The 11,032-nt window shown below is 36.6% G+C and overlaps 1 protein-coding gene across 1 annotated transcript in view; it reads left to right on the top strand.

Moving 5' to 3' along the window:
- Positions 1-5,327: 5,327 nt before the first annotated feature.
- LOC145775665 (inositol hexakisphosphate and diphosphoinositol-pentakisphosphate kinase 2-like) overlaps positions 5,328-11,032 on the top strand; it is a 33,873-nt gene continuing 28,168 nt past the window's right edge. The window contains exon 1 of the mRNA XM_082586998.1: positions 5,328-5,425. The gene's annotated coding sequence lies outside the window, so the exon portion shown is untranslated. The remainder of the gene's footprint in view (positions 5,426-11,032) is intronic.

Genomic DNA, 11,032 nt, shown 5'->3' with positions numbered 1-11,032 from the left:
TTTGTAACTGTTGCATAAATATCGTCTTTTTTGTTTTAATCGTTTACGAGTAGCTTACAATGACTAGTTTAGAACGCTACATAATCTGCCGCGATATGTGAGCGCACGTGAATATCAAATTAATTGTGTTTTTCTTCTTGATCACTCTGCTTGCCATCACTTTGTTGCAAATTGCAATGTGACTGGTTTGAAAAGTGATAAAAGATTGGAGGGGAGTTTGGCACTAAAATTGTATGTATTGTAGTAATTTGAAGTTAGCCTTAGACGATGTGGTTTGCACTGGCGTTATTCTATTCATTTGAGATTATTTGAACACCGTAAAGAAGCTATTAGGCTATATGCAACTCAGACATCCACTTTTTCTGGTCAAAATCGTACCCGATCTGGTAAAAATTTGGACCAGATAAAGTGGCTGTCTGGGAGGGCTGTGGTCTGTGGAGTCGGGCGAAAAATATGCGACTCCTCGTTTTATAACTAGCCGACTCCGGCTTCAGGCTTTCCAATTTTTTTTTATAATTTTTATCCCTTTCCATTTTTGTAAAATTTAATTTCATCAAAGTTACGATCGAAATTGGTACAGCGACTTTTACAAAATTAACAAAAACAAGCACTTCTATTTTCGGGTGAAGTTTCAGACTCAAATACGGCGAACAAGAAATAATATTCTTTTAAAATGAGTCTAAACAAAAATTTTGTTTTTCAATATTTTGTATCAAGTCGGAGTGAGCCTTTTAAATGACTCCATTCCGGTAATCGTTTAGTTGACTCCATTTCATCCTTAAAATTCCTCCGACTCCACAGCCCTGGTTACAGTACATATATTGTTCTGTATATTGTTTGCAATTATTTGAATTTGTATACTGCATCTAGTTTACTTTGATATGTGTGGCTGATAAAAGTGCTTATTGTCTGCAAATATGTGGGCTGTGCATTCACAATGATCTGTGGACTTATATGCACTGTACAGTCAATTTCATGCTTATACCAGATTAGCTTATTTCTTGCTATAGTAATCGTTCGTTGTTTTACTTGGTTCAATCAGTGTTTAGAGCGTTTACTGCCAGTGGTATGATTGATATCACTTAATCATATGAATCTTTGTAGTCGTTAGAGTAGACTAAGTTTAAGTGATGATTGGTGTAGGTTCGTTTTCGAAGGATTCAATATTTCAGTGTATGTTCAGGTCTTGGTTTCATCATGTGCCTAAGCCTTAAATGCTATGCCTATTTGCCCAGTGTAGATACGAACGTAGCTACACTATCTGCGGCTTGACTCATACTACATATTTTTTCGTTTGTTACGTTGCAGTTATCGTCAATTTTCATTTTCAACTTCGAAGCCTTACAGTATACTGGTACCCCGTAGTTGCTTGCTTCGGTACATCCGTGCTTGGTTTGGTAGTTTTTAGAGCAAAGAAGAGCCCGACGCGTGTAGCTGTAGCCTATATTGCCAGTCGTATATGACTGTTGATGTTTGCAGAGCATCTGATGTCAGCCACAGCCTGTACTTTTTGGACAGTTGTGATGCGGAGATATGTTAAGGCAAGACCGTCTTGGTTAAGGGCAAACCATAAAACTTGTAAGAGAAGCGGGGAAGTTAACACAAGTTTCCAAATGAAATTTCACAAATGGGCATTTTTTCACTTATTTGCTTTTATTTTCACGCATTTTTATGCTAGGAAGCTCAGATTCAGCCAAAATTGGGGCTGTATGTAAACGCTCAAGGAGGTGTAAGCAATTTTTAAACAACTAAAAATTTGGGGCTTTTCCCGCCAAATTTGTGGGTGTTCAAAGTTAGGGTTGGGGTATTTTATCTTTGAACACCCACTTATTATGCATATTTTAGGCCCTAATTGAGCAGTTTGTTCAATCTTATATGTCACGTAGCATTACTTTGAACAAGTTTTGCCATTTGAAAAAGTTTCATGATGAAATAACTTCTAAAAAAGTCTATAACAAGCCCCCTACGCCCCCCCCCCCCCCCCAGCAAAATTTCTTCAGGACGAGTCTCGTAATATTGATGAATATTATACTGCCCTGGATCATGCAAATCAAGCAAAACTGCACGTAATGTAGGCCTAATCATAAAGCAATAATTGCTACTTTTCTTGCAAGGTTAAATAAACCACGGAGTAAATAGTATTAAATTTAATCACGTGAAAAAGCAGTTGTATACAGCGATCACAACACTGAAATGACAACAAACACAACAGTTCATGCCATGTGCATGAGAAACATGGCGCAAACGAACAACCTCATTACAGCCACATGTTAGGGCTACTTTGAACATCGCTAAATCACAGTTGTGTAGTCCAAAGAAAATGTTCGGGCTACTTTGAACACTGTTCAAAGTTAAGCAACCTAAACTAAAACAGTGATGCGATCCAGAACTTTCGTAATTACAAGCGATATGCTCAACACAAATCCAGTTTTCAATTATTCTCAACATGCTAATGAAATTGAAACCTTTTTCTAAAAAAACTGGATCAAAAGCTCTTTTACTTTCCAAGATCGGCATAAAAGTTTCCAGCCTACTTAAAACTGTTATCTGGGGGCAAAAAATTAAAATTTCCAGAAAATACTCTCAAAGCAGTTTTTATTATCAACAATATCATTATTTTGCCATTTTCGGAAAAGACAATTAATAACGATCATTTGATGAAGTTTTCCGCGAAATGCAATTTAAAGTGTTCCTTTTACAGGCCTTAATACAAGGGGTAGTCGGATTTTTAAATTAGTGTTCAAAGTTAGCTCACTGTTCAAAGTAGCCCTGGTTGACGGCACTTGAATTACGACCAATTGTATATCCCAACATCGCTGAAATAAAAGTAACCTGCGCTTGCAGTTTGTTTTTATTCTGACCATCACAACAAAAAATAATATATGGCAAACATAGCAGTATTCCAAAAAAGGGTAGAAGCGACGCTGACACGTTTTGTCAAAGCGGAGCTGACACGTTTTGTCAAGAAAGCAGATCATCTAAGGTAAGCCTACTACTACTCATTCTAAACTAACGATGGAAGCATTCCTCAATTATGTTACAAGATTTTGTTCTCCCATGACCCAGGTCATCCCTTCTTTGAAATATGGTCCGCACCAACCATCTAAATGTTGATGAAAAATTTATTAAAAATACCGTACTTCAGTTTGTGTTGTTGGTTAATCAGCCACGAAATAGGCCTACTTGTAAAGAACTATAAACAAACTTTTTTTAAAAAGCCTAAGTCTATTCCAGAAAAAAAACTTCATTGTTATTTGCAAGTAGTCTTCTTGCATAGGCTACTTTTCAAAAAAATACTAAGTTTTCTTGTTGACGAAGCATCAGAGCGGATATAAATGCAATGTCGGGTTTTGCTATAGTCTAACTTTGAAAGTTTGTCAACGGATATTTGAGCAAGCCTACTTACTCACACTCAATGGCTTCCACACGCTTAACGTCTTGTTTCTATGGAAACCAATGTGAACATGTTTGCGCAAATCATAAAGCCGAAACACGCCAGACATGAAAACACGCCCGCCCGCTATATGCTAAATGCTAGACAAGCTCAGTGTGAACCCCGCATTAGAAGTAAATAAAAAAATTGGCCTTTTTTTGGCCTTATTTTAAAATGGATTTGTCCTTACTATAGCTTGAGTATCTGGCAACTCTGGTAAGAAAACCGAAAATTCTATGAGTGACAGAGTGAGATTGACTTGAGGACACTGAATCTTTTGCTCTTCATCACTTTCGTTCACATGACACGCAAAAACAAACCTAAGGAAAAAAGCCTAGTGAAGCGTTTGACTCTTCAAGCTCAGATCGTTGGTCTGATGAAAGCCTTTCAGAGTGACTTTGCTGAAATTTTAAGAAATCTTTTAAACCGTACATGTAGTTCAAGTTAAGTAATTAAGCATGACGATTGACGTTAAAACTGGTGTGTCCGCCGAGATAACTGCTCTGACCGGACACATTCGTCCGCTGTCAACAAAATCAAATTTCAAGGTCTGCAACCTATTTCATCCCCTGTAAAGATCAAGAGAAATTTTGAAATGTTTGCGGCAACTCTAATCAGCGACTTCGCTCTGTTATATTTTTTTCTCGGTCTTTTCAGGGTAGCCTACCCAATGGGGTACCGTACGAAGTGTTCAGGGGACAAACTAGGTTGCACCTCTTTGCCAGAGCTTTTGCAAACAAACAATATAAATGCAAAACGTTTAGAACTAAGTTTAATTAACTCGTTGCTTTCAAACTATCAGTAACTTTTCCACAGGGATATCTAGAGAAGGGGATATGAAGGCTCGCAGCGATTGCCTTATTCTCATGACACTACCAGGGCGGTAGTTTGTAATGCTTTAAATATGTGTTTTTTTTTAAATCGTAGAAAGTTTTGTTGTGCAGCTGGTACAGTGATCTACAGAAGACAGTTAGCAAATGTTACGCACAGCATATTTAAAGAATGCTTGTTTACAAAGACAGTTGAAAAGTTACCAGTAAGCTGTTTTTTTAACAAAGCCTTTGCAGTAGGCTAGATGTAAAGCAAGTATATGGGTAGTTGAATTAACAAGCAACCATGAGAATGCTATGAATACCCAGGCCTGATTCTAATAGCGCAATGCAAGTTATCATAACAAGATTTATTAAACTACTATCGGTGCCAATTGTCATTTTACGATAAACACAGATTATTTACGATAAACAAAAGCCCTTCTATTGTCAGACGTAGTAAAAGCCTTCGTATCCCCTTCTTTAGATATCCCTGCTTTTCCAGTAAAGATTATTCAATACTTACAATTGTCAATGTGACCTTTTAATGGCATAAAAATTTGATTATTTTTTCCCCCAAAAAAAGTAAATGTTTGGGCTACTCTGGTAACTTCTCGTCCACTACATTAAACTGCATGTTTTTGTCAAAATTCTCAATGGATGAGTAAATCATTGTGCAGTTTGTTGTGATAAAAAAGTGTGTTCAGAATTCAGATCGTTTCCCACTGTAATACACGTGTTAGACAACCTAAGTTACGGTACATTCAGAAAAATACAGCTTCGGCAGAGAGTTTGTCTTGTTGAACCATAGGCATACGAAGCCGAGCAACGTTATCAAACGCAAGAAGAAGACATATTAAAGATTATTATATTTACAAAAAATTCAGAAAAATGCTTTCAACAATAGATGTTTGATTTATGACAGCCGCTATTGTTTCACAGTATAGCCTCACCATCTTAGGCACATGTACAACAAATAAAAGTCACAACTTAACATTGGGGATAAAAGGAATATGAATTAATAATTTTGCAAACAGATAGCATACCGTAGGTAACTTGAATCATCTTCAAAATGTCATGTTCAACAAGTGAAGAAAGCATTGATCAATCCAATGTGTCAATTCCAATTCAAAGCTCCTCCACCAGTGGCTGGAATACAAAAGACTTTGATGTTATAGATGATGTAAGTTTTGTTTTTAACATGTTACCTGCCATCCTAGATGTAACTGAAACTTGCATCATTATATATTACATAATCTAGGGTTTTTTTTTGGTCATTTATCGGTCATTGACCGATTTTTTAGTGAAATGTCCGAAAAAAATATAGCCAATTTCGTCAAAATGTCCGAAAAAATATAATCATCTCGGTCAAAATGTCCGAAAAAATATACTATATATGACTAAAAATGACCAAAATAAATAAAAAATGACCGCATTTTTTCAAGTCATTTTGGACAAATGACCAAAAAGTCTCAGCAAAAAAAACAACCCAGTATATATGTATGGTAATAATAATATTATTCAGTGTTAGATTAGCCTATTCGCATTTGGTGGCGAAACAATGTTGTGTTTGCTGACGATGGGCTATAATGTTGTTTTGCATCAAGTTTGAAGGGATTCTAAGTAGTTTTTTCAGTTTGCACTGAATATGCGAAATCTCAAGATATAATGTTGAATGCATCAAAGACACACTGCACTTGCTTTAGCAATAAACGCATAAACTTGCAGTACAATTCTGTAGCGGCCTTTTAAGAGCAACACATTGAGTTTGTGCAGTCAACTAAATATCTTGGTGTACCGGTACTTATTGATAACATGTGCAGTCTTCGAAATTAGCATATTTTTACTTCGGCAATAACGTTGCCGAGGCCAAACGGCAAAAGTTGAAATTGCCTCAGCAATTGCTGTGAACGTTTATTACGAAAAAATTGTAGGCTACCACAACATGTAAAACGAGAAGCGAAAAATATAACAGAGTAGTCTATCAAGACCGCATTGTTTGATTTGTTGTGATGTAATAATACCAAAAGTAGCGATAAAACGAGCAACGCAATGCCCACGCTGTTACGATAATTCATGTTAAATAACTCACGGGGGGGAAGTATGTTAATTTTGGGTTGATTTAACGTTCGAGTCAGCGCAAATCGATTTAGTTTTCCCGACCGGTTGTATTGCGTAACAACAACGCCCAATAAGAAATGACGACGACGGCGTCATTTCTTAAGACGCTTGAAGCTTAAGCTTGAAGACGCAAAACTGCCCGTTCATGAACGCGCGATGTCATATGATCGGAAGCATTACTTTTCTTTACTGCCGAAGTACCATTTATCCAATTTTGTACTACTTTTTTAACTGGGCCCCGTAGCTTTTCTAATTCCGATTTGTTTCCGTCATAAAATTCTTTACAAATTTTGCAAAATACTACACTAACTTTTCCTTCTGTCCCCTCTGTTTCATAACCTATAGCAGGTAAATTCCATATTTTAACTGTATCTACTCTTCCTTTATCATGATTTATATTGGCAATGACGCTGGTGAAGAACAAGCATTCGATGAAAGAATAACATATTGCGTAACAATTAAGCCAGTATTTATAAGGTTGCAAACTTTTTTTATAGTTCACTTGAGCATTGTCAGCGCAAAGAATTGCACCTATTGTTGTTAATGTTACGCAACAAGACATCTATCACAAACCGCAATTAGTAACCAAGCTCACTCTAAAGGTTAACGCGTTAACCTATTACTTACATGTATTCTACGTCTGTTGATGTTGTGTGGTTCGTTGTGAAAGCGGCGCGATCGTTTCTGATACAGCTGGACGAGATAACGGAAGGCGAAGCGCGATAAGGAGTAAATGCTTACAATAATTTGACGTCTACTGGCGTTGAATCAATGCAAATAGGGTGATATTTCTGTAAGCGCCGGCGAAGTAGAAAATAACCCAAATAAAAACATTAAGCAATAGTAAGATTGAATCAACCTCCTAGTCTGGTTTGGTCTGAGAAAATTAGGGTTATTTTTGTAATCTTGTGGTCTTTACACGCGCTCGTGTGGCCTCGGCATTTTTATTGCCGTGGCTAATGTGCCATTCATGCATCTGCCTCGGCAGTCACCTCGGCAATTGCCGATTGCCGAGGCTAATTTCGAAGACTGCATGTGTGATGATAGTAATCTAAAACGACAAATCAGAATTTTGTATTATGCCACTAATAACGTTCCTTTGTTTGTCAAACATTGTACTGCAGATAAAAACAAGCGGTATTTTGAACTTATTGCATGCTTCTTTAAATCTTTATAGCTCACAGCTGAGGACCAGTGTCACTTCTAAATAGAAATATAAGTTTGAAGTTAATTACAACAAGGCATAAAAATGCGTGTTTGATTTCCACAGATATGAAAGAGTGAGCACTCACCCAGTTTGTCATCATGTACTAACTATTAACCCACTAGTGCCCGGTAGGGTGTACCAAAAAAAATAAAGTTCTTTGGATTTTTTAGCCTATTTGCTAAAACTTGCATTTAGGGTCACAATTAACTTTACAACAAAAATTTTTCAATTTTAAAGATGTCTGACGCCGGTATTCTGCGTTTCCGTGATGACGCGGCCAAAAATTCATATTTTGGTCATATACTCAGATCTGTAAGTGCTAGAGACTTCATTCTTGGTGCTATGGATGCAGAATGTCCACTTTCCTATCACCATTCAATACATTTATATAGCCTGAAGCCTTTACTTTTTGAGATTTTTGCTAAAAACTAATTTTTGCCCTGTCGTCATAGGAATTAATCCATAAAAAATCTTAAAAAACATGAAATTCAACAAAAAATTCATGGAAATATGAATATTTATGCTGATATGTAATTTTACGCCTGTTTCTGGTATTCAGCTGACAGACAGTGATTACTATAAATCAAAGAAAAGAATTGGCCAATGTACATACATCACCCAATCAGTTATTTACTGAGTAAGTGAATGTAGCCTACCATTACATTTACGAATCAATGTCGCATATATATACCAAACTACATTATTTCATACATACTCATTACTCTAGCATGTGATGTATAATTATGTTGTTTAAGCACTGATATGCTGCAGTAAGCTAGTTACATGCTAGCAGTTCAAGCTTGTGGCAGAACATCATCACAATACTGTACACAAAATATGGACTATTCAGCGTATAGGATAATACCATGAGACATTAGTTTTACATACCTACTGAAATTAAAATAGTTAAAACTAACAGCAACAATGCAGAATAATCTACAACTTAACCTTGGAGTCCAATCTCAATAACACAGTCTATAAAACTACTACGGTATAGTCGGTATATAGCATTATAGCAGTCTTCAAAAGGCTCTTTGTGTTACAAGCTAAGCAAAGTATTTGATCATATTGCGTTTGGTGAATTTTTCAGATGATGTTGCTGTAATAGCTTGTTCTTTCGAAAACTGTTGGACTTTTTTATATAAAAACTGTTTCTGTTGCTTGTCTGTGGTGATGAGGTTGCTGTGGAATTTTGTCAACAAACTTAATGCTCTTTCACATGAATCATTAACAACACAAATGTTGTGAACCATCTCTTCATCTTTCAAGAAATTGCTGTCTTCTGCTCATTTCCTTGGATGGCTGTTTAGAAAAGAAGAGTCTATTCCCATTGTGTCCAGAAGAATCCATGATTCTGAGCCAAATAAATCTCGCAGCTGCGTGTCCTTGCTGATGTTTTTAGGCATTTGCTGTTCAGTTATCTGGTTTGTGGTGACGTGTAGTTGTTTTTTTTTTTTGCATTTAAAAAGGATTTTCTTAAAGTAGAGTTTTCCATTGCAGTTAATTTTTCACCAAACAAGCTTATCACCACCAAGCGTTCAGTTAGATACCAGAGATGGCAGTCTAGCTTCTTCAAATTTTCCTCAGCAATGTGCCTCAATTGAGCAGGGAGATAAGATGCACCATTCTTCATTAATGGAATATCTTTACTCAGCTGCTTGTGCAGCAGTAAGTCATTCAGTGAGGCATCGCATGCACTAGTGCACTCTAACCCGCTTTCTACATAATATAAAGAAAAGTTGCCAAAGAATACACCTTATTCAGAACTTCTTCATTGAAAACACTTTTTGCTTTCAACTGCGATCGAAATAAAGCAATTTTAAAAGTGTAAAGAAGCTTTGCCATCCATCTAGCATAACTGGTGGCACCTGGAGCTTTAAATGCAAAGTTCTCCTTTTTTGGTAATGCTCCTCCGAGAAATACAACAGAAAGCACAAGAAGTTCTGTATAATCCTTACAGAATTTGTTTGAATACTCAGAGCCAGGTAACAAAACATCAGCACAGCTGGTGTTAGTCCATCGTGGCCAAGCACTGTTGTCACAAATATCGTAATCATTAAGGTTCAATGATGACCAGAGTTCCTTCAAAGCATTAAATGTGCTGTTTTCTGGAGAGGATGTCTCTCCAGTCCATAAACACTTAAACAGTTTTGCATGCAGCACCACTTGCTAACTCAAAGATGTGGTGCCGGCAAGCAAATAGAAGGAGGTTTTGTTTAAAATATTCTTCAAGACGTTTCACAATACCTTTCTTACAACCAGTGCTCACAGAAGTGGTATCAAACACTAAACCAACCATATCAAATATTTTTGTAATTGTTGAATTATCGCATCAGATTCAGAGTCACTATTTTTAACATCACTTAGAGACAAGAGGATCTCTTTATTTTCAATGAGGCATTACAAAAGTATAGCCATGTGTTGCGTTTTTGAGTGTACTGTATAGGATGCAAAAGTTGGCGATCCCATTGTACAGTAGATTGTACCGCAAATGTTGAGCATTTTTGAGAGTTTTTCACTGTTTCTCATAATTTGACTACCCATTTCAGTTCTAACTTTATCCCACGTTTTTTTGGTGGTCATTACAGATATACCGGTACCACATGTACGATTTTCTGGTTCTTTATTGTTGAAGTCTGAACCTATTGCAATTACAAGTTGTGTTAATGGCCTATTGCTATTGGCTAATTTGATATTTGTCTGCAGCAAGACAAACATTCTTGTTTTAACAGTTTGTGTTTCTTGCTTTATAATGTTGCTTTGTAATATAACTGGCTTATGCGGTTTGTACTGTGCTAATTATACCACTTAAATTGCATTGTCTCAAAAAACAAATGACAGTTAGTAAAGCAGCTGGATTTAAACTATCATACATACTGGGGGTCTGCTACTATTCGGCGAGTCCGATTCGGCGAGTCCGATTCGGCGAGTCCGATTCGACTAGTCCGATTCGGCGAGTTCCCTATTCGGCGAGAGCCCTTTTCGGCGAGTGCCCTATTCGGCGAGTTTTTGAAATTTTTGAAAGGAAATTATCGTGTACGTAGCCTAATTATAATTGCCGTTTTTACATCGTTTTAACGTCGCTAAACGTTGAAATCGTGCAGAAAGGAATAAAAATAAAATGTTTGAACTATTAAATTAAAATTCGTCATGTCAGTTCAGTTGTTTTTCTTTCTGATCATGATATCAAAAACAATACACGTCAACATAGCAAAGGTGTAGAAAAAGGTAGAAGCGACGATTTGTTCCAAGAACCCATTTAGCATAACATTTCATTTGTACTTTGATTCAACGTCTTAATACATTATCTTATAAATGCAACGTATCGTAGGGCTTCTGTGAATGTTTCTCAGTTTCAACGTATCCTAGTCAGCAAAAGCACCCTTTTCTACACGATTTCAACGTTTAGCGACGTTAAAACGATAGGCCACACATTTGGTTAGCCTTTTCATTCTGTTACTA

Source organism: Aplidium turbinatum, chromosome 8, assembly GCF_918807975.1.
Source record: "Aplidium turbinatum chromosome 8, kaAplTurb1.1, whole genome shotgun sequence".
Classification (NCBI taxonomy): Eukaryota; Metazoa; Chordata; class Ascidiacea; order Aplousobranchia; family Polyclinidae; genus Aplidium; species Aplidium turbinatum.
Note: the sequence above shows the minus strand (reverse complement) of the source record. Positions and strands in the feature narration are given on the sequence as shown.